General features: G+C 37.5%; 1 protein-coding gene across 1 annotated transcript in view; it reads right to left on the bottom strand.

Moving 5' to 3' along the window:
• Positions 1 to 25,259, bottom strand: part of SEMA3C (sema domain, immunoglobulin domain (Ig), short basic domain, secreted, (semaphorin) 3C) — a 210,478-nt gene that overhangs the window by 104,805 nt on the left and 80,414 nt on the right. The window lies entirely within an intron of this gene.

Raw genomic sequence — 25,259 nt, 5'->3', positions numbered from 1 at the left:
CAGTAGGGGACTTTCAGTCCTCAGACTTGATTACAGCAAGAAGAATGGGGGCTCACATACACTGGGTGAGAAGTCTTATCCCATCTCTCTCCCATAAAGTCCTCTGACCTTTCATGCCACAGTTCATTATGACATAAGTTCTTATGTCTATGCATAATACAGATGACTTTCCAAAGAATAAAACTATTCTTTGGGTCATATGTGTGCTCCACAACTCAATAAATAATTAATGAGCCAACTTAACTGGGTTGGTTGGGCATTTAAGATCTGCTTATCTCTATGGTGAAATCTAATACAGCATAGTTAACACAATGATGATTGGCTATGAGCAGCCAATCAATTGAAAAGATGTTTCCTTGGGGATGTGGCCTTCTCCCAATAGAATGAGCTTGCAGGAAAAGCTTGCTCTCTTTTTCCACTGGGGAACTGGGTCTCTAATTGTGAGCCATTTCCCTGACATAAACTTATATAGTTGTTGGTGTTAAGTTCCATTGGGTCGGTTCTGACTCATAGCAACACTGCATACATTTTCTAAGGAGCAGCTGGTATATTTGAACCACTGACTTTGCAGTTCAAACCAAACTTACCGTCTAAAAGATTTACAGCCTCGGAAACCCTGTACAGGATCACTATGAGTCGGAACCCACTCGATGGCACTTAAAAACAACAACAACAACATATATGATAATTATGCTAGTGAAGAGTTTTCAAACTAGAGATAGTTTAGAACACAGTGTTAAATGAGTAAAATTGAATACAAATATTTGATATAACTGAACTATGAGATACTTGCAAATAAATGCATATGTACAGGAAAGAGTCCTATTAAAAGTTCAACTTGCTAACATTATATGTTACAGTAAAATAACTGTCTGTGATAATAGTGAGAACCCAGTGCGATGTTCTGTCAGTTCAGAGAATTTAATCAAGATCTGGACAATGCAAAGCTTTCTTTTCAGACCTTTCTGATTTAGATTTATTCTTATATGGCAGTCTGGATGTACTGCACCTAACACAATACTGTAAGACAAGGAAAGAAATTCCAATTATTACTAACTGGAAAAACAGATATATATTGCCAAAAATTTTCCATCTCTGGATTCTTTCAGAGTGATGAAGAATCACCCACAACTTTCAGCCAGACTGACTTATTTGGCTTCTCAACCCAACTAAAAGTTCTTAAACTGTGTTTCCACTTGATGTACTTAAAAACCCGAGCTCTTATGGTGCAGTGCTTAAAGCATTCAGCTGCCAACCAAGAAGGCTGATAGTTCAAACCCACCAGCCACTTGGAAAGAGATGTAGCAATCTGCTTCTGTCAGGAACCTTGGAAACCATATGGGGCAGATCTACTCTGTCTTATAGGATTGTTAGGAGCTTGAATCGACTGCATGACATTGGATAATTTTTTTTGTTTGGTTTTGACCTTGATATCCATTTTTATTTGAACATAGGAAGAAATATAATACCACAAAACTGAATAAAAAAAAATTCAAATTTCATAAACCAAGAAATAGAGATACTTCCCTGAAGAGGCAGCTATATATTATCTGGACATTATTTACTTCAGTGTGACTCATTGTTTAGTCAAGTTACTGCATTTGGCATCAAAACAAAGCAACAATCTGAAGAAATGTAGAGGGCAGCAGAGACATGCTCATTTCACTTTAAGCACATTCGTCAGTCACTGCATATAGAAGCCTGCTTTCCTATTTTATTTTTGTATGGCTCTTTCCCTAACACTGTCTGAAATACAAGGTCAGTGAGGTAGGGCTCAGCTGCTGGAGAGGAGGTTTACACAGAATCTTGGGAGTGTGCCTCTACATAGTAATAGACCTGCTCTTTAATGCTTTCAAGAGAAGCACAAAGGATTCCCCCACATTTCCTGCAGCTTTGAAAGCCCAAGACTCATCATATATACAATGGCTTTTCAATATAAATAAAAGACTATTCTCTTTCCTTCATGTTAGACTGGGATACCAATTGTTTTTATATTTCTTGTGGTATATCACCTAATCTTTCAAAAGAGATCAGTGTTGCACTTTTTTGTCTTTGTTCTGGAAACATAATATTTATCAGTCTTGCGTGCACTTCAAGGAGGCTAGCCAAATTTGAGACTCGCCGTTTATTTATTTTACAAAATGCTGCTGCCTCCATGAGGTAAACATTAGCCAAGACTGCCTCTTTAATTTTCAGTGTACAAGTTAAAATCGTTTCTTGGAAATGAGACACTTAAAAGAGGAAGTGACAAGTCATTAGAATCCAAAATTTTGACCTGTATTATTAACAGCTCTGGGTCATGTTTTCAAGGTGGAGAAAATCTCCACACTAATTTATATCCTTTTTTATCCCCGAATCTTAAAAAGCAAAACGTATTTTATTAGGTAAAATGACAGGTATAGATAGTTGGGATGGTGTTATTGCAGGGACTTCACATTAAACAATGCAAGTGATTTAGCAGGATTAAGTCAAACAAGTCACATTATGCCTTGAAACCAGGAGACTGGATAAACAGGTTTCTAGTTAGGTATTAGTCTTTGGTTTCTCTTCATCAAAGAGAGACCTAACTTGTAGTTCTCCAATTTTAAAACTTTGCAAGTCTTGTTACTCATAAATAATGAGTGTCATAATCACTATGATTATCTTTTAACTTCAAGAGGTGAATTAATTCAAGTTAGTACAATTCAAGTCCAAAAAATCTTTTTAACCTAAAACATACAAATAATTAAAATGAAAATTGGTTTACCTAGTGAATTTTCCTGGAACAAAGTCTGGCTTTTGAAGACAGATCTATGTTGAAATCTTGGCATTGCACCAGACTATGTGGCTTTAGGCAAGTTACTTTAACTATGAGGGACTGAGTGTCCCACCTGAATGATGGAAATAATAATGAGTATCTCATGGGACTATTGTGAGAATTGAAAATCAAGTATGAAGTACTTGGAGCATGGTAGGTGTCACTCATGATTGTTAGTCTCTCTGACAAGCTGAGAATTTTCATTTTAAACACGCTATTTGTGCACTGTTATAGCTTTAGGACATTGCTCTTCAATAGTTTTCTAAATTAATCCTGCTAAATTTTTTTTTTATGGAATGAGCTAATTTGTATTGAGCAACAATCTGTGTACCAATGAAAACACTAATAATGTTTCAAAATTCTGACAAAAATAATTTTAAATTCCATCACAAAATAAATGTGTACCAATTACATTAACTTTATTCGGTGTAACTTGATCTTTATCCTTGGTTCTTGGGAGTTAACTCTAAACCCTGGGAATATCCTAAATAATTGATGTGTATGCCCTGTTGGCACAATGGGTTAAATATTGAGCTACCAACAAAAGGTTGCTGGTTTATATCCACCAGTTGCTCCATGGCAGAGTGATCAGGCAGTCTGCCTCTGTAAACAGTTTACTATCTAGGAAACCCAATGGAGTACTTCTATTCTGCCCTATGGGGTCATTATGAGTTGAAGGAGTCCTGGCAGGGATTTGTAGGATAAACATTGGACTGCTAACTGCAAGGACAGAGTTTAAACCCACCAGTCACCCCTTGGAAACCCTATACAGGGCCTTTATAAAGTAGAACTGACTTGATGGCACTTAAGAACAACAATGGGATGCTTTGTGTGGCACTGCAGGATCACCATGACTGTGAACTACACGGTTGGCAGTTCAAACCCAGCAACTACTCCTTGGAAACCCTATACAGGGTCGCTATGAGTTGAAACCAACTCAATGGCATATTAACAACAATAACATGAGTTGGAATGAACCCTAAGACAGTAGATTTGATTTAATGGATGTTAGGCAATATGTAAAGGAGCTCTGGTAGCGTAGTGGTTACAAATCAGGCTGCGAATCTTAAGGCCAGCAGTTCGAAACTACCAGCCGTTCCGCGGGAGAAATATGAGGCTTTCTACTCCCGTAAAGATTTACAGCCTCGGAAACCCTGTACAGGGTCACTATGGGTCGGAACCGACTCGACGGCACTTTAACAACAACAGCAACAAGGCAATATGTATAGGCCTCTAGATCTAACAAATTATGCTAAAGAAGTGACTCAGATGGTTGTTGGCTACACCATAAAGACCATATCTAGGATCAGCTGACCTCAAAGGAGATGGGTCATGGACTGATTCAATTAATCATGATTCTATAATGTGACCCCAATAACACTCTGGACACTAAAGCTCCAGAGGCTTCCTAGTTGATAAAAGACATCAGTGAATTCAACAGTAGAGCAAGTCCCTTTTGGGCCTCTTCATTTGAATCCTTTCTCCTATCATACAACTATATAGCACTGTCTATGAGTTCTGTGAGCCATTCTATTGAATTTGAACACATGGGAGTAATAAGAGTAAGCAGATCAGAAGTGATCGGGCTAGAAAGCCCTAAGTTATGGTTGGTATCCTGCAGGGATAGCATGAGCCCCTGAATTTGCAGCCTTTGTGTCACAATTGAAGGAGTCCAGGAGGACCCTGAACTTGAGTTGACATCCTTAAAGGGTAGTGGGAAAATACTAAATTTATAGCCAACATATCGGAAGTGAGGGCGCTATGTGGACTTGTAAGTTTATGACTGGGGTCTGGGCCACTTGACAGTCTGGAAGACTGTCTCCTTTAACTCATGATTTCTGAGATCTGACTTAGCTCTTAGGTGTGGCGTTGTGGGCTAAAGCACTGGACCTCAAGGTCAGTTTGAACCACAAGGTCAGTGGGTTCAAACTCACCAACTGCTCCTTGGAAACCCTACACAGAGCCATTATGAGTCAGAACTGACTCAACAGCACTTAACAAAAACAACAACAACAAAGCTGGGATTAGAGGAAGAAATGCTGCATGTGAAGCTGGTATCAGAAAAGAAGTGGAATAGAGTTGAACAGAGAGAGAGAGAATTGATAATAGATTGCAATGATCTCTAGAGTTTGGTGTGTGAAACGTGAGATTTTTTTTTTCCAAGCAAAATTATTAAATGAATAAAAATTTTCCTTAATCTTTATGTAGGCTGCCACTCACACTTCCTAACCCCTACTGAGAATATAATAATTATATATCAGCTTGTTAAAAATGTTTACAGACACGGTCCCACTTAATTTTTACAATATTCTTGTAACATAGGAGTCCTGGTGTGGTACTGCAGGATAATGCACTGGACCGCAAGGTCAATTTGAACAGTAAGGTCAATGGTTCAAACTCACCAGTCACTCCTTGGAAACCCTACTACACAGGGTCACTAAGAGATGGAGCCGACTCTATGGCACTTAACTAACAACATTATTTTCCCCATTTAACAAATAAGAAAACTGATAAATCTTTGGTAAGTTATCCAAATCCTGACTAGGACCCTGCAATTTCAACCCCATGCTCTCCAGTTCTTCATGAGGGTAACAACTTACCCAACAGAAGTATGTCATCTCCTTCACAAGCACAAGAGTATAACAGTGGTTCTCAAATTTTGTGAGCATACAGATGATGTAAGGTATTCAAAATAAAAATGGTCAGGAATAAAGATATTTCCTATCAGAAATACTAAACTCAGAGATTCTGCTCAGATGTGTTTCCTGAGCACATCAAGTCTGTGGACTCAAGGCTGCTGAAGATTAGCGATCATTTACATGTTTACCTGTTTCTTTTCCATAAAGAATTTGGGCGAGTCTCACAAGTGTGTGAGATGGAAACCGTGCACAAGGACAGACCACCTGCACACAGAAGCTCTCTTCCCTCCCTGGTTTACAGAACCTCGTCTGAACCACTGTTGACTTTGACTCCCTATGATCCTTTACTTCTTTCACCGAGATCTAAAGTTAGTAAGAGGCAAAAACTGCCAGGAATTTTGGAAATAGGAAAAAAAGATAATCTTTTATAAAGTTGCTGTTGAGTGCATTTTGACTAATAGCAACCCAAAAGGACCTGGAATCCTGGTGTGGTGGTGTTTGATAAGCATTTGACTGCGAGGTTGGTTTGAATCATAAGGTCAGTGGTTCAAACTCACCAATCACCCCTTAGAGACCCTATCCAGGGTTGCTATGGGTCAGAACCAACTCAATGGCACTTAGCAACAACAAGAACATAGGACAGAATAAAACTGCGCCATAGGCGTCCAGGTGTAGCGCTGTGGGTTAATGAGGCCAACTCAAAGCTGTTTGAACTGCAAGGTCCGCCGTTCAAGCTCACCAGCTGTTCCGCGGAAACCCAATACAGGGTCGCTATCGGTCGGAACTGACTCAATGGCACTTCACAACAACAGCATAGTGTTTCCAAGTCTGTAAATCTTTATGCAAGCAGACAGCCACATCTTTCTTCCATAGAGAAGCTGATGAGTTCAAACCACTGACCTTTCAGTTAGCAGCAGAGTGTCGAACCAATGTGCCACCAGGTTTTGTAATTATTTTCACTGGCACTAGGAATTTAACTACAGCCATTGTGATATCTTTAACATGTGTGTTTATCTGTTAATGCATATTTCAAAAGTAGTTAGTAATTGGGAGTCACTGCATCAACTGCTGTTGGCAATGCTAAAATAAATTAAAAATAAAACATACATCCAGTAATCTACAGTCTTCAAAGAGCAATAAAATATGTCCATGGTGATATCATACCAGGCAGTTTATGATGTCAGTAAGAGAGTCACGGAATTCATCCAACCCATAAACCAGGAAATCATTTTCTGGCCCCCCTCACAGCCAGTCAATCAATCAGTTGCTGAGACTTGCTTATTTTACCTCTTAAATATCTGTCAGATTTGTCATTTCTTCTCCATTTCCTCTTATCACTTTTCAATTCTAGGCACTTGTCATGTAAACTCTGACCAAGGAATTTTATAAGCCTCCTAGTTGCACTTTCTGGAGCTCTGGTAGCATAGTGGTTATGAATCAGGCTGTGAACCGCAAGGTCAGCAGCAGTTCGAAACTACCAGCTGTTCCACGGAAGAAAGATGAGGCTTTCTGCTCCTGTAAAGATTTATAGCCTCAGAAACCCTGTACAGGGTCACTATGATTCGGAACCAACTCCACGGCACATAACAACAACAACAAAGTTGCACTCTCTATCTCTAGTCTTACTCTTTGTTGAAATTTTTACTGAATGTTAGGAAAGCATAAAGTATGGGACAGTGTGTGTGTGTGTTCCAGGAGCCAGTGATACAAAGATCAAGACTCTGCCATAAGAGTCAAGTGGAATTGTCATAACAGCATTACAACTTTTACCTGAATTAGCTACCATCCCACAGCTCTACGTCATCATATATTTCACACACATCATCCTTTCCCCCACTTATATCTATTTGTTATCATTGTTGTCTGACTCATAGAAACCCTGCAAAAGGTTTCTGAGGAGTAGCTGATGGGTTTGAACTGTCAGCCTTGCAGTTAGAAGTCCAGTGCTTATACTATAGTGCCATACCAGGAATCAATTTAGGGATTTCATATTTCCTAAAGGAATGGCTCTGCGTTTATAGAGGTCCTGTTGTTGTTGTTGTTAAGTGCTATTGAGCCGATTCTGACCCATAGCGACCTTGTATAGGGTTTCCAAGGAGCAGCTGGTGAGCTTGAACCACCAACCCTGCAGTTCAAATGACTTTGCAGTCTGACACATTAGCCCCCGGTGCCACACCAGGGCTCCATAGATGGCCTTGTTGTTGTTAAGTGCTGTTGACCTTTGTGATTCAACAGTCCAGTGCTTATCCTACAGTATCACACCAGGGCTCAATTTTTGGCATAATACATTATAAAACACAACTAAATATGCAGAAACAACAAGACAAATTAAATAATTGAGATCTACATTACCAAACGGAGTCCTGGTGTGGCACTGTGGGCTAATGTGTCAGACTGCAAAGTAGTTTGAACTGCAAGATTGGTGGTTCAAGTTCACCAGTCGCTCCTTGGAAACCCTATACAGGGTCGCTATGGGTTGGAATCGATTCAATGACACTTAATAACAACAACATTACCAAAGAGAGAACCTACAGATTAGGAAAATTATTTCAGTGATAACACTTATGACAAGATCTAATTTTCTGAAATATAGAAAACTTCAACAACTCAGCATTAAAAAGACAAACAAGCTAATTTAAAAAATGACAAAAGACATGAATAGACACTTCACCAAAAAGGACACAGAGGCCAGCAATAAACACATGAACCTATGTTCACGATTACTGGCCATTCCAAATACCACACTTACTGCCATCAAGTTGATTTGAACTCCTAGCAATGCTGCAGGACAATGTAGAACTGCTCATAGGGTTTCTAAGTTTTAAATCTTTATGGAGGTACACTGCTTCACCTTTCTGCCTTGAAGTGGCTGGTGGCTTTGAACTACAGACCTTTTAATTACAGCATAATCCATTACATGCCCTCAAGACTCTTTCATTAGACATTTGTTGTCATGTGCTGTGCAGTCGGTTCCAACTCATAGCGACCCTGTACAGGGTTTTTGAGGCTGTAAATCTTTAAGGGAGCAGAAAGCCTCATCTTTCTCCCGTGGAACAGCTGATAGTTTTGAATTTCATTAAAGAGATGCAAATCAAAACAACAATGTGATGCCATCTTACCCTTGCAAAAAGGGCACTTAACCAATGCTGACGAGGCTGTGAGGAGATTAAAACTCTAATATACTGCTGGTACAACTGGTACAATCACTACTGAAAATGATATGGCACATACTGAAAAAGCTAGCCATGCGTCTCAGAGATACAAGAGCCATGACGCAAATAGACACATACACACCATGTTCTTTGCAGCATTATTGACAGTAACAAAAAGATGAGAACAACCTAAATGCTCACCAGTGGATGAATGGATGATGACAGATCAACACAGTACAATACTACCCAGTGTTAGTGTGTATGGATGAGCTTGCAAAACACCTCACAACATGGATAAATCTGGAGGACATTATTCTGAGTGATATAAGTGAAAGAAAAAGAACAACTATTGCATGATCGCACTTTTATTAAACAGTTAAAGAATAGCTATACACAGACAGAGCAATGTTTTTTTTAATGGTTGTTGTTGTTGTTAAGTGCTGTCGAGTCCATTCTAACCCACAGCAGCCCTATATAGGGTTTCCAAGGAGTAGCTGGTGAGCTTGAACCACTGACCTTGCAGTTCAAACAGCTCTGCAGTCTGGCACATTAACCCACAGTGCCACACCAGGATTCCTCATTAATGGTTGTTGTTAAGTGCCATTGAGTCAGTTTTGACCCACAGCGACCCTATATAGGGTTACCGAGGAGTGACTGGTGAGCTTGAACCACTGACCTTGCAGTTCAAATGGCTTTGCAGTCTGGTGCATTAACCCACAGCGCCACAGGGATGCAAAAATCACTCCCTAGAGAATAGCCACTTGTAAATTCTGGTGATGGGAAAGACAATGCACATTATGGGGACATTATTACAACTTGATGAAGACAAATAAAGGAACTACACCCTTGGAAACTCTGTACAGGGTCACTATGGATTTACACCCTTGGAAACCCTGTACAGGGTCGCTATGGGTCGGAACCAACTCGACGGCACTTTAACAACAACAACAACAACAACAACAGCAAATACTCCAAGACTCATCTGTCAGTTAGTTGCACTGTGGTGCCTTGTGTGTGATTGTGATACGGCAAGTTATCTCAGTGGCATTTTAAATACCAGCAGAGTCACTCATGGTAAACAGGGTTCAATGGAGCTTCCAGACACACTAGGAAGAAAGAAAAGAGGACCACTGCTGAATTGTTAGCCACTGAAAACCTTATGAATTAGCAAAGGAGCATTGTCAGATACAGTGCCAGAAAAGGAGGTCCTTAGGCTGGAAGGCGCCACATGGTGGCAGCAACAAGGGCTCAAACATAGCAACATTTGTGGGGATAGTGCCAGACTGGGCAATGTTTTGTTCTGATGTGCATAGGATTTGCTGTGAATTAGAACCAACTAGACAGTACCTAAAAACAAAAACAATGGTAGATGCTAAAAAAATATACGTTTTTAACAATGTTAATAACAAGCAAAGGTTGTGTTGATTACTTAGGTAGATACGTATGCTACATGGGTGTGGGAAAGCATATGGATGTTCATGCACATAAAGGTATATTTGTGCGCATATGTTTGTGCTGCATATATTCATATGCATAGTGAAGCACATGGGGGCACAGTTATGGACACTTCCTAGACATATCCATACACCTTATGGTACTGATTTATCTGGTTTGAAGGTTCAGGACCAATGGCATGTGGGACAACTATGTCAATTGGCAATACTTAGTTCATAATGACAATGTTCTGTTTCCCTCAAAGCATGTAAATAAGCATCTAAAATACAACTACAGGTTTCTTCATATCTGGAGCAAAGGACAGCAAAGGAAACCAAAGACTTAAGGAAGAAATGAATCCACAGGACTATTGACCCACGTAAAGTACTAGACTGAGACTAGAAGTAAGTGGTGTCTAGCTACCACTACCAGTCGTGTTGACCAGGCACATAACACAAGGTTAAAATTGGCAAAAATGTAGAACAAACCTCAAATGTATTTACAAAGATAAAGCTGGACTGATAGAAACTAGAAAGAAACCTCTGAGGTTCTTACCCTAAGATACTCTTGTAACCTGGAACAGAAGACACTCCTGTAAGTAACCTTTCAGCCAATTAATAGATTGTCCTATAAAATAAACAATAAAACTTGGGGAAATTTTGCTTCTTCAAATAATCAAGTATATGAGACCAGTCAACATTTACATAAATGCAAGTGTGAGAAGACAAGGAGGGGTAGGAAAACTGGATGGATAGAAATGGGGCAGGCGGGGTGGGAATGAAGAGAGTGCTGGTCCACTGTAGGGACTGTAATCAATGGATGAACAATTTTTATTGCTTTCATACATTATTTGAATGAGAATCTAATTTACTGTGTAAGCTTTCACCTAAAACACAAAAATCTTCAGAAAAAGAAAACTATTCCAAACAATGCTTCCTTTGGGTTTTGCACTGGCTATATGTCTCTACTATTTAGACTTATGAATGAATGTGAAACTCTATTTTGACCTTAGAAAAGTCATGTACTTTCTTTATTAAAATCCTTGATCTATACATTGTAGTCCTGGTGTGGTGCTGTAGGATAAGTACTCGACCATAAGGTCAGCAGGTCAAACTCACCTCGGAAACCCTATACAAGGTCTCTATGAGTCGGAGCTGAGTCCACGGCACTTACAACAACAACATCTATAAAATGAGTGCAACAGTACATTGCCTCCCTGACGTAGTTTGTGCATGATAATGTATCAATTCAGTAGCTTAAGATGATGGATTTACCACCTTGCTGTTTCCATACTCTGGACATCAATAGCACTCAAGGTCTTGTCGTGAGGCACCATGTTTATTCTGTCAAACTTTCTTTTTTTAATGTATTCAAAAGAAAAAAAGTAGCCTTTTTCAATAAGGCTAAAACAACTTCCTGTGTGGTGCAAATGGGTAAGCACTGGACTATTACTCAAAAGGCTGGAGGTTAAAACCAGAGATGCCTCACAAGTGTGGCCTGGCACTCGGCTCTCTAAGGTCTCAACCTTGAAAGTCCTATGGAGTGGAGTTCAGTTTGGCACCGCTGGGGCAGCCCAGATGGAATTGACTGAATGGTAACTAACAGCAATAATTGTTGTTGTTGTGAAGTGCTGTCGAGTTGATTCTGACCCATAGCGACCCTGTACAGGGTTTCCAAGGCTTCTTTACGGGCGCAGAAAGCCTCATCTTTCTCCTACGGAACAGTGATACAACAGCCTAAATCCACCCCTTTTATCCATTTTGAAAGTGCTTTTGCTCTTCAAATGATTGCTGCTTTCTCTATTGCTCTATTAACCATCCTTTGTTGTGAAGTGCCATCAGTTCAGTCCCAACTCCTAGAGACTCTATGAGTATAGAGGTTTCTGAGGAGTGGCCGGTGGGTTCGAATTGACAACCTTTTTATTAGCAGTCTGGTGATTATCCTACAGTTTCAAGTATACTTAGAAAAAATGAAAAAATATTCCAAATCCAAGATTTTCTTCAAAATAATCATTTTTTCTCTCTAATATATTTTTTATCTTGTTTCAATTTAGTGGATATTTCTTTAAATATAATTTATGCGGTCTATGCATTTCATAGAAGATAATCATTCTAACTCTGAGGTCCTCTCTTGAAACCGAACACAGTCACGTACATGGGGAGATGATTAGATCACTCATAAGCCCACTTCAACACCCTTTCCCTCATCATGTTTCAAGGCAACACATGTTTTTTTTAACTCAAGAGATTTCCTGCTCTTTATCCAGCTTTTGAATGTCATACGAAACATTATTTTTCAGCTAAGTTTCTAAATTTACCCTTAAGTATGTCTACCTAATTCTACCATGAGTGGATAATTGCTTAATCTTCTACAGTTGCTGTTCTGCATGAAAAATAATATAACAAGTTTGCTTAGCCCTCATTTTATATTATTTATAAACACTTTATCACCTATAATCCAAAGAGAAATAGCAATACTAAATTTTAGTAATGGTGATAATTAAAGAACATTGGTAGTTTTGCTGAGCTGTTGGTGTTATTAGGTGCAGTGGAGTCGGCGACCTTATGCCCAATGGACTGAAACACTGCCTGGTACACCATGCTGTCCTCACAAGTGTTATTATGTTTGAACATCTCAAAAAATATTTCCCCGATTTTATAGTCTTAGTATTTTGCTGCTAAAATGCTAGCCTATACATTACTTTTACCAAAATCCCTACTTAATACTTAAAAGAAAGTTATATGTATACAAGAACATTTTTTTGAAAGATGGGTGTTGTAGTTTAGTGATAGTTCCAACTCATAGCAACCCTGTCTGACTTTTCCAAGGAGCAGCCAGAGGGTTTGAACCATCAACTTTTCAGTTAGCAATCCAGTGCTTATACTACAGCATCACACCAGGACTCCAGAAAGACATGTATATTTCAATTTTTTTTCTTAAATATATCATTTGATTTTTTGACAGCTGCTTCTGTAGGCATTGATTGTGACTCTAAATAAAATGAAATCCTTGACAGTTTCAGTCTTTTCTCCATTTATCATGATGTCATTGTAGGTTAAGTTAAGGTGTAATCCATTCTGGAAGCTAGAGTCCTTGATCTTCATCAGTAAGTGCTTCAAGTGCTCATAGTTTTCTGCAAACAAGGTTGTGTCATTTGTATGCTATGGGTTGTTAATGAATCTTCCTCCAAATGCTGCTGTTGGGTTCTTAATCATAAAGTCCAGTTTCCAAGATTATTTGTTCACCATCTCTTGCAGATTGAATAAGTATGGTAAAAAGAAGACAACTTTAATGCACACCTTTCCTGATTTGAAACTACCCAGTATCCCCTTGTTCTGTTTGAATGATTGCCTTCTGGTCTATATACTGATTCCATAAAAGACCTATTAAATGTTCTGGAATTCCCATTCTTCCCAATGTTATTCATAATTTGTTATGCTTCACACAGTTAAGTGTCCTCGCATAATCAATAAAACACAGATACAACTAAGGATGGTGATCCAGTAGGATGAAAAATTATCAAATATTCTCATTAATACCACATATAAGCAAATTTTGCTGAAGATCATTTAAAAATGGTCATAGCAGTACATCGCTAAGAAACTGCTAAAAATCCATGCTGGGTTCAGATGAGGATGAAGAACAAGGGACATCAGTGCTGACATCACATTGCTGAAAGCAATCAATACCAGAAAGATGCTTCACAACAAACAAACCCAATGCTATTGAGTGGATTCTGACTCATAGTTATACCATAGGACAGAGTCAAGCTGCTCCATGAAATTTCTGAGGCTGTAAATCTTTATAGGAGCAGACAGCCTCATCTTCCTCCCTTACAACTGTTGGTGGATCTGAACTTCAGACCTTGTGGTTACCAGCCCAATAATTAACTCTAAGCTGGCAAACTAATCTATAGTCTTAACAGAACAACAGAGATTCAGGAAAAAAGGAGGCAGTAGTTTTGGGGAGTTTCCAATATACTTTTCAGCCTCGTTAGTAATTGTATATTTATATTTCCTTAGTGATAACTCGTGGGAAAATGCATATTTATGATTTTTTTTTAATGTACTTTTCCAAGTCTGTGTTTTAGTTGTTGAAATTATATTGTAAAAAATATTATATAAGTATGTAAATCTATATTTGCATAATATCTAAATGGTCATATATTAGTTTTCTGTTGGTGTTTTAGGAAATTACTACAAAACTTATAAATTAAAACAGCATACTTATATTCTAACAATACTGAAGACCAGAAAGCTGAACTCAGTATCATTGGCCCTAAATCAAGGTATCAGCGGGGCTCAACTCCCTCAGGAGGCTCTAAAGGAAAATTCATTATTTGAATATTTCTGCTTCTGAAGTTGCCATCATACCTTGGTCTGCCTGCATGGTCACAAAGTCTTCTCTTCTTCTATGTCAGATCTTCCACTTAGAAGGATATTGTGAATATATATAGGGATAGCCTGCATAATCTACGATAATCTCTGATTTTTCACAGTCTGTATTTAATCAGAGATTCAAACTGGATTCAGAAGAGAACGTGGAATGGGGGATATCATTGCTTACAACAGATGGGTCTTGGCTGAAAGCAGAGAATACCAAAAAGATGTTTACCTGTGCTTTATTGACTATGCAAAGGCTATTGATTGTGTGGATCATGACAAACTATGGACAACATTGCAAAGTATGAGCACTCCAGAACACTTAGTTGTGCTCATGAGGAACCGGTACGTAGACCAAGAGGTGTGTACATGCTTCTCATGAACAAGGGTACATCAGATGGTTTAAAATTCGGAAAGGTGTGTGCCAGGATTGTATTGTTTCACCATACTTATTCAATCTGTATGCTGAGCAAATAATCTGAGAAGCTGGATTATATGAAGAAAAACATGGCATCAGGATTGGAGGAAGACTCATTAACAACCTGTGATATGCTGGTAATACAACTTTGCTTGCTGAAAGTGAAGAGAGCTTAAAATACTTACTGATGAAGATCAAAGAGCACAGCCTTGGTATGAGTTACACATTAATGCAAAAAAACCCAAAAAAATAGCATCCATATAAATGGAGAAAAGATTGAAGTTGTCAAAGACCATCAACACTCATGGAAGCAGCAGTCAAGAAATCCAAAAATTGCATTAGGCAAATTTGCTTCACAAGAACTCTTTAACGTGTTGAAGAGCAAAGATGTCAGTTTGAGGACTAAGGTCCACCTGACCCAAGCCATGGTATTTTCAATAATCTCGTATGCATGCAAAAGTTGGACAGTGAATAAGGAAGACCATAGAAGAATTGATGCATTTGAGTTACAGTGTTGGAGAAGAATATTAAAAGTACCATGGGCTGTCAAAAGAATAAACTGCTCTATTTTGGAAGAAGTACAGTCAGAGTGCTCCTTGGAAGCCAGGACAGCCAAACTTCGTCTCTCACACTTCGGCCATATCATTTGGAGGGACCAGCCATTGGAGAAGAATATCATATTTGGTAAAATTGAAGGTTGGAGAAAAATAGGAAGACCCCCAACGAGATAGATTGGCACAGTTGTGGCAGCGATGGTCTCAGACATGGGAACAAATTGCAAGATTGGCCAAAGACTGGGCAGTTTTTTGTTCTGTTGTGCATAGGGTTGCTATGAGTCGGTACTGACTTGATGGCACCTTACAACAATATTTAATCACATCTGTAATGTCTATTTTGAAATGTATGATAACATTCACAGGTTCCAAGGATTAGGATGTGAATATTATTTGGTGGACATTACATATCTTATTATAGAGTCATTGACAACAACCACTATAAATTCAGAATATAAAGAAATAACTAACTCAAGAATCAGCTGAGAAGCCTTCATGAATCCAAAGGGAAAAACTGCACTTTTTTCAATAAAAGCATTTGACTATGTAAAGAACATATGGCCACAGTATAAAATGGCCACAAAGGATGCAAGTGATTGAGAAAAATAAAACCTGGAATGCAATCTTTCATCATTATTGATAAAACCAATTGAATTATGTTGTTGTTGTTGTTGTTGAGTGCTGTCGAGTCGGTTCCCACCTATAGCGACCCTGTATAGGGTTTCTGAGGAATAGGTACCTAAAAAAGGAACATTTTCATAAAAATAGAAAATGTTATTTTTAACTACTTTTACATAGCATCAATGACAATAAAATATTAATTTCAACATAATAGGAATATGAACCAAAGGTGAATATCATTAATCATTTTTGTTTGTTTGAATTTTTTCCCTACACTTCTGAAACCTTTTATCTTTTCTAAATTCCCAAGCAGTGTTATTCTGGCTGTCAATGCAAACACACTGACAGAGTGCTGTTAGGGATAAAGCATTTTATCTTCCATCTGGCACGACAGGAAGACTCAGGCACAATTTGTTGGAAGCAGAAAAACTCCTTCATTATAGCTCCTGGTTGACTCTCTGAGCACCATCCCTGGGGAGAGTAAAGACACTTTCGTATAGCTGCTCTTCTCATGATTGTTACATGTGGCAGCTTAATCCCTGACTTTACTGATGTCACCAGTTTGAAATGCATGTTCATCCCCATGGTACAGAAGTTGGTGTCACTTGTTATTGCAAATATCTTGCAGAGAAAATGAGGCTCTTTTCTGACACCCTTTCAGAGAAAATGAAAGAAACTCATTTTCAAAATATACATAATGAAAAGTCAATCACTGTGCAATAAAAATTATTTTGTTCAATTTAATAATTTATCATTATAAGTAGCACATGAAAATGATCCTGAAAATTGGTTACAAGTTTTTAAATAAGGTTATTGAATAAAATATTAAAGCTGTAACATTGTAATTACTTCCCACCTTCCCCCCAAAACTCAAATAACAGAAAACCTTTCCAAAGATTTTCATCTGTCCTTTTTCTTTAGGTGACCTTCAAAGCAGCCTTCATGTGAATTTTCACAATAAAAGTTTATGAATTTATATGGAAACAGGAGACTTGCTATAAGGGTAAATCTAAAATTATTGTTTCAAAATCATAAAAAAAGTTTTATTAAACCAAAAAACTCAAAATGTAAAGCTATTGTTTCTAAACATATGCTTCATCTAGGTCTATACACACTTCGGAAGGCAATGTTTCCATCTCTCTTACCCTTATCCAAAGAATTCTGAACTCTTTAATTTACTCATCAAAATGAAAGTTTTGGCATCATCAAGGAACTCAAATCGTGTTACTTTTAAATGTTCTTTGAGTTGTTTTAAGGGGCAAGATCCGTGTTCCAAGGTGGATAGATTAATATTTCTCAGAGAAATTCTCCTAGTACAGCCCTTGTTTCTCTTGAGAAATGAGAAAGTGCACTGACTTGATGGAAAAAAAAAAACAAAAAAACTCCCTGGTACAACTTTGCTGCTCTTTTTCTTACCAATATAGTTTTCAATTTTCTTAATACTTCTTCATGATAAGTCCCTGTGATTGTCTTTTGAGTAAACCTATTAAGATTATCCCCTCACAATTTCAAAAAACTTCTTTGCTTTGCATTTAACTGGCTCAGCAGAACCCCTCAGAAGCTATTGTTTTGATTGGACCTTTTTATTTTTAAGGTATCCTAAGGAGACTTTCTGCTCTTAAAAGATTTACAGCCTCAGAAACCCTACAAAGGGTCACTCTGAGTCGAAACTGAGTCAATGCCAAACAACAGCAACTTAAAAAAATTAAGACAAATGTGTGATTGAAAGAACTTGTTTGCAGCCATCCACTGATCACATAGACATATTTAAACACATTTTGTTAAGAATAAACCTGTGCATGTATAAATTGGAACTGTAGTAGTAATATCTTTTGACTTACCCTCACACTTTTGTAATCAGATTTTGGAAAGCAATAATTTCCCCTTATCATCCACAGTTCAAAACCACCAAACACTTCTCAGAAACCCCATATAGGGTCACTGTGAGTTGGAACAGACTTGATGTCACTTAACAACAATAATAATATCCACTTTCAGATGATATTAATGGAAAAGTGCAGATACCTTCCAATTAGAGTTCACAAGCATAGCTGGGGCAGAGTTCTGGGACCCATTGCTGGACCAGACATGGACCACTTAGTTGCTGAATGCTGAATGAACCCAAGGTTCTTGGGTAGAGCTGAATGAACCAAGCTTAGAAAGGTGTCATCCAGGGTTTCTCAAAATTTGACTATTGGTATATGTATACTAATGGACTTCTGATGATAGGGGGAAATTAATACTTTCCAAAACCTGATTATAAAAGTATGTGGGTCAGTCAACAAGTATTACTACTATAGTTCCAATTTATAGATGCACACATATACAGGTCGATTCCAAACAAAACATGGAGTCCTGGTGTGAGGCTGTAGGATAAGCACTGGACCACAAGGTCGGTTTGAACCGCAAGGTCAGCAGTTCAAATCCACCAGTTGCTTCTCAGAAACCTTTTACAGGGTAGCTGAATCAGAATTGATCTGAAGGCACTTAACAACAAAAGATATACTGGATACTCAAGTCAGGCCTTCAGCCATTGGATTAATTGTTGTCCATCTACGCATTTTATATCTTTAAGGAGAGGATGTTTATCCAACAATTGAACCCAGTTGTGTTATGGCTAATACACACGTACTATTGACCTAAAATAATATCTACTTGAAAGACCAAGACTAGCTTCACTATAGATTTCCTACCAATAACAGTGTCTTTTTGTTTATTTTGTTTTTTTCATTATAGTGGTTTGAAATATTTGGAATGTGACCGACTGATAGAACAACATTGTTTCTTTATTTAAATATGAAATGAAACACAATCAGATTTAGCAAAAAAAAATAAAATAGCGATTATCTTGGATGCTATTGTGTTATGTGTATTAATGGGGCATTTATAATACTTTTAAATTTTATCCATTTTGCTTCTTTCTATTGAAATTGTAACAAAAAGAAATAATGCTAATGTTTTATTTATAACTAACATTATTCTAGTTCTTTATATGTTTATTGATTAGTTCAATAATGATATCCATATAGAAACGATAACCTGTCATTCAAAATGGACATTTTTGAAAGTGAAAGAGGTGAAAATAATAATTACACTGAGAAAATTGGCATGAATGGGACTATCACTGGTAAATTAAGATGTATCACATTACACATGAGAATATTTTCTTATCTTAACATGCAACTGAGGAAGCAATAGGCTTCCTCATCCTTTTGTAATTTTGCCAGACTCCATTTTAAACAAAATTAAATGGCTTCGTTTACATGGTCTGCTAAGTGGTGGAGCCAGCCTGGCCCCCTGGGTAGTCTGATTCCAGAGTCCTTGCTCTTGTGATTACAAGATTGGGCACCTCACAGCCTCAATTAACTGAGAGCAATAAAAGAAGACTACAATGTACCTCCTTTGAAATATCTAGTTGTAATACTATTTGAACTGGAGGATAATTTTTTTAAACTTTCTGTTTATATTTCGTTTCAACAGGAAGCTCTTTAAAAAAATAAAACTTTCTCAATCACTCATGTTATGTTTTAAGTTAGGTTGATATTTATGTAGCAGTCTCATATATTTATGTAAAGGATAAGCTTTTATGAGTTTATTTCTTGCTCTTTAAAAACAGGTAGTTTGTAGAGTGATATCCAGAATAAACTTATTCCAATGACATGATTTTAATAGTATTTAATAATGAGCAAAATAAATCTTTAAACATAGTTACCAAATGCAAAGTTGTCATTAATTATTATGTTTACATTATTGATTAAAGATCTCATTCTGCATATTGCTATTAAGTGCCCTTCAGTCAGTTCCAACTCATGGCAATCCTGTATAGAGTTTCCAAGGAGTGGCTGGTGGGTTGAATCGCTAACTTTGTGGTTGGCAGTCAAGTTCTTATCCAACAGTGCCACATCATATACAAGTAAAAACTCTTTATTCTTCCAAGTTCATAAAGGTGTAAGTGTTAAGAACAGACTTTGATAAATAGTGTGAATTTTAAAATTACCCCTTAGGGGCTGCATTTTGAGACACTTAGTGTTCTGTGTCTATTCTCAATATTTTATGTTTCTAAAGATAAACCATGTCTGCTTCTGGTATGCAATCTTCATTGCAAGGCCAGTGGCTCAAACCCACCAACTACTCCTTGGAAACCCTATGTTGTTGTTGTTGTTAAGTGCTGTAGAGTTGGTTCTGACTCATAGGGACTCTGCATAGGGTTTCTAAATCTGTATAGGTTTCTTTAAATCTTTACAAGAGCAGAAAGCCTCATCTTTCTCCTGCGGAACCTCTGGTAGTTTCGAAGTGCTGACTATGAGTTTATCAGCTCAACTCATAGCCACTACACTACCAGAGCTCCTTACAAAAGGGTCACGCTCCAGGTGAGGCTCAAAAACTCACAACCTCAGCATTGTTCTGCATGCACTGCTGTTGTGTAATTACCTTAACACTAACCAGTTGAGCTGCTGGAGCTCTGGAAACCCTATACAGGGATGCTACTGGTCAGAACCAACTCCAACGCACTTTAACTACGTAACTGCTCCCACTAGCAAAAGGATACTCTGCTTAGAAAGAGGATTCGCAAAAACAGAGAGCGGCGGGCAATACCTTGCTACACATCATTCAAAACAATGGTGACACCCCAGTCAGAAATTTTCAAAGACTACATAATCCTGCAATCATTAGGAGAAAAAACTCACAGGAGGAATGCATACAGATCCTTTAAACTTAAAGTTTAAAGGATTAATGAACAAAGAAGCCTGGTGAATTTTAATTCTTCACTGAAAAAGAAAATGTTACAAACATTATCTTGTTATCTAACTGCTCTTAGTACTTGGTAAGCCTCATTCAATTTGTGAGAACTTTGCTCTGCTAACCACGAAGCTAGAACTAAAAAAAAGAACAGAGCTAATTCTAGTTGTTTGGGGCAATGGTAACAGACCACAGGAAGAATGTGCCCCCATGTCATCAAGTATGGCAAAAATTCAAGGTGTTGTCCACCTAAAGGGCTATAGAGCCATTCCATTTGCCTCCCTGGGAGTTTGGAATGAAAATTACAGCCCTAAGTACAGAGCTTGAATCAAACATCAACATTGTCCCTATCCTCCCCTTCCTCCCTTTTACTCCATCTTATTTCATTCTGACTACCACATGCCACTGGGTAACCAGATTGGGAGGGTAAGTCACTGAGGTCCTAACCCCACGGATTGCATCATCATCACCATCCGTCATCTCCAATTTTCAATGAATTCATTTCTGAATTCAACCCATTGCCATTCCTATTTGCCATGTGTGGTGCTGTGTGTTAATGCACCACACTGTAAAGCAGTTTGAACTGCAAGGTCACTGGTTCAAGTTCACTAGCTGCTCTTCGGAAATCGTATACAGGGTCGCTATGGGTCAGAATTAACTTGATGGCACTTAACAACAACAACAACAACAACATGTGTGCACATGTTCCTTAAACTAGAATTAAATTTCCAATTTGAACAGCATTTCCATGAAGAGCATATAAACGCTTAAAATGATACAGACTTTGCTGTTTGTGATATGCTGGACTCACTTGTATACACTAAGTGTATATCAAACCCTAAAAGTTAACCAACAGGTATACAACAAATAGCAATTTTAAAAGAAGTGAAAGGAAATAAGCAAAATGAAAAACACTGCCTAAACTGCATGATTCATTGCTAAATCAGCTAGGAATTCTCAGGAGTGCTTATCCTTAAATAAAATATGTGTTGATGGTGTGTTAAATTTTGGCATTGTTTGTTAGGATTAAAATTTTTAAAAAATTAGAAGCCATAAGCTAAAAAGAAGACATGACTACCCATTAAAATACTTCTTTAAAAGCACAAATTTTAATATCATACTCTTAAGAGTCTTCAGATCTTCCAAAATTGTTTTCTAGCTCTTCCATTTATCAAAACTCTTAAAAATTCTTTATATTAAGGAAAATATTTTTGATCAGATCAATCATCCATTGGAGCCAGCATTAACAAAAGTCACATACAGAAGCAAAAATTAAAGTCTTTGCTATTAAAGCAAATGAAAAATTGTTACTAGCTCAAAACTTTGCTAAACAACAGAGCCTTAAATGCATGATGTTTGCTACTATGTTGTTATTAAGTAAGATGCTTCTAAATATGACAAAGAGTGTTCTTATGTGTACTAAATGGAAAACTAAATCAAGTACTCTGCAAATTTATTTTTCTCCTCTAGTATTCATATACTTTATTCTGAGTTTTGCTGTAGAGAGGTTTGTTGTCAACATACTTGTTTTAACTGCACCTTAAATGTTTTGTTTGTAAAGAACTCAATCACTCTTAAAGTAACGACAATCCTTGAATATGAACATGACTCATTCCTGAATGTGTTCTTAAGAATTTGTAAATAAGTTGAAACAGGTGCATACAGTGGCACTGTGGATTAAGTGTTAGGCAGCTAACCAGAAGGTTAGTAGTCACTAGTCACTCCAAGGGTCACAGAATTGACTTGATGGCAGTAGTTTTGATTTTTTTCTTCTAGTACAAAAAATTGCTAGAATACTTTTCAATGATTAATTGTTGCTCATAGGTGTTGGTTCAGTCATTTCACAGTAGGGCAAATTTACATAACATTAAAACAGGACTTCAATAATGTGATGCCCCACTCAAGATGGCAGCTTAGTGCACTACTTTCAACGTGTGTGACTCTGCACACTCTTGCCAAAAATCCAGTCTCATGCATCAGGCTCCTGATGCTTCTTCCTAGTCTTCTAGTCCAGGGCTTAAGACCTGCAAGTTCACTGTTCCAACTACTATGAGGAATCCTCCTAATTGTAAAATTTCTGGTCTGTCTATTTTGCTTTATCACCCATAACAGAACCATTTCAAAGCTCTGTATTAAAGGGCAAGTAGGAATTATCTGTAAATTGGATGTTCATAACCCCATGGACTTGTATGGACACATTGAAAACACCATTAGATCTTTGCTAGCTCAGATGATGTCGTTTTCTAAAGCTGTCTGTTTATGAAGAAGCATTCCAGAGAGCTTTACAAGAAAAAAACAATTCTGGTGCTATCCTGGGCTAGGCTTTGCGGTACTAATGAAGAGGTTAGCTGTTCAAAACCATAAGCCACTCCATGGGACAAAGATGAGACGATCCTCCTCAAGAAAGATTTATAGTCTCAGACACCTTGGACAGGGTCACAATCAGATGGAATTGACTCTGTTACAGTGGGGTTTTGTTTTTGTTTTTAACGACAAGAAAAGGCATCCTGAACTCCACTATGAGCAGTTACATATCAGTTTACTTTGATGTGATTCAAAAATGTTAACTGCCCCCCAAAAAATCTTCCCAACAATACTGATATCAAAGCAGATTTAAGAGTTTTGATCTTTACCATGATAATACAAAGACGTTTGCCTGTAGGGTCTCCATCATGTTTAATTGTTGACTGGACACTAGATGCCAGAGGAATATTTTCTAGTTATGTTGATATCCAGATGTATTTCAAACTGAAAACTTCCATGAATAATGTACAACAAACTCAATTACTGCTTTTAAGACAGTTTGAGATTATAATTTTATGTTGTAAAGCGAAACAAACCACAGATAATTGGAGGAGGAATTCTAGTCTTCCTTTTACTGATAAGGAAACTATTTAAAAAATTAAACCCTAACCATCAAATATTGGTGTTTACAAAACACACACACTCAAATGAAAGTACACAAATTGAAATTGGATGATATTAGCAATGGACAGTATAAACAGGAACTTAAATAAAATCAATAAAAATTTTGAGGTATATCAGGTTGGATAACCCAAATTAATGAACCTGATATTTGTGTATATACCAGAGACTATCCATTCCTTACCCTCTCAAGCAGCCCTCCATGTTAATTAGATTAAACACATCTCAGCTCAGACTGATTCTGCGCTTTATGGAGGGCATGACTTAGAATTAACTCTGCATTCTGCTTTTCTGTTTCTTTTAAGAGTTTTACTTTAGGGAAGAAACAAGTCTTTCCACTACAGTTTGACTTTGAATATAACTGAATCCTAGACATCAGGGAATCTTAAACAGAATATACTTTGGACTTCTTAAAAATTCTATTGCTTTTGTTGTGAAGTGCCATTGAGTCAATTCCAACCCAGAGAAACTCTGTGTAGGGTTTCCAAGGAGCGATTGTTGGGTTTGAACCACCGACCTTGCAGTTCAAACCAACCTTGTGGCCTAGTGCATTATCTTGTAGTGCCATTAGTCTCTCATTATACTGCAATATTCAGGTTTTACAACGCTTTCAATTTTTCAGGTTTTTTCCTCGTTAACTTCTTTCCTTCATTTGAAACATTCATCCAAAACTTGAGACAACCATTCATCATACATTAGTTCTTAGATCATAAATCAAATTAGACATAAAATAGTGGAAATTCAGGATACTTTCTTTCCTTTTTGTGTATATGAGAAATAGATAGATAAGGCATTGTCCCTAGTTATATGTTTAGACATACATATTTAGAAAACTTTTTTTTCTTAATGATCATGGATCTACAAATAACCTCCTTTGCTGCTTCTAACCAAGTTAAACATTTGGGTATGCCTGCTTTAGAGATGTTGGCTGTGTTGGAAAAGTACCAACAGACTCTCAGGAGAGAATACCTGATCTCCTACTCTATAATTTTCAAGTTCACTCTACGGATTTATGTTAGAGCTCATGAGAATCCAGTAAACTCACGCTGCTCCAAGAGTCTCTCTAAATCTTGGCTGTAGTACTGCATGGATTGAATTCAGTACTTTGAAAGCAAGTAGCCAAAAGGGAAATACAAATGAAATGCAAAGTTTATCTGATTTTTTGGTGTGTGTGCTTTTTGTGTTAAGTGTTATTTGAGGGCACTGGTTTTGAAACGAAACACCCTTTCCTTGCCACAGATGCTGACAGCCTCTATTTAGGTGTCTCTCTAGTCCACTGGATGACAAGCTTCTTGATGAGACAAGGCACGAGGCCTTATTTGGTAATGAAAGTTCAGTTTTCAGCTCAGTGACTAGCATAAAACATGTTCTTGAAATGAACTGAAATTCAGAAATCTCTAACACCTTTCACATATGTTTTTAGTTGGGCATCCTTTTGTAAGTTTGCCAGACTTCATTTAAAAAAAAAAATAATAATTGATTTTAGAGAAAGCCTCATCAATTGAAACTTTGACTTTTCAATTAGCAGCAGAACACTTAACCACTATACATGAAGGCTCAGTCACATTTAAACTTGAGAAAAAATCTGATTTATATA

The sequence above is a fragment of the Chrysochloris asiatica genome, unplaced genomic scaffold (assembly GCF_000296735.1).
Source record: "Chrysochloris asiatica unplaced genomic scaffold, ChrAsi1.0 scaffold00010, whole genome shotgun sequence".
Lineage (NCBI taxonomy): Eukaryota > Metazoa > Chordata > Mammalia > Afrosoricida > Chrysochloridae > Chrysochloris > Chrysochloris asiatica.
The sequence above is the reverse complement of the archived record's forward strand: the minus strand, read 5'-3'. Positions and strand labels throughout refer to the sequence as shown.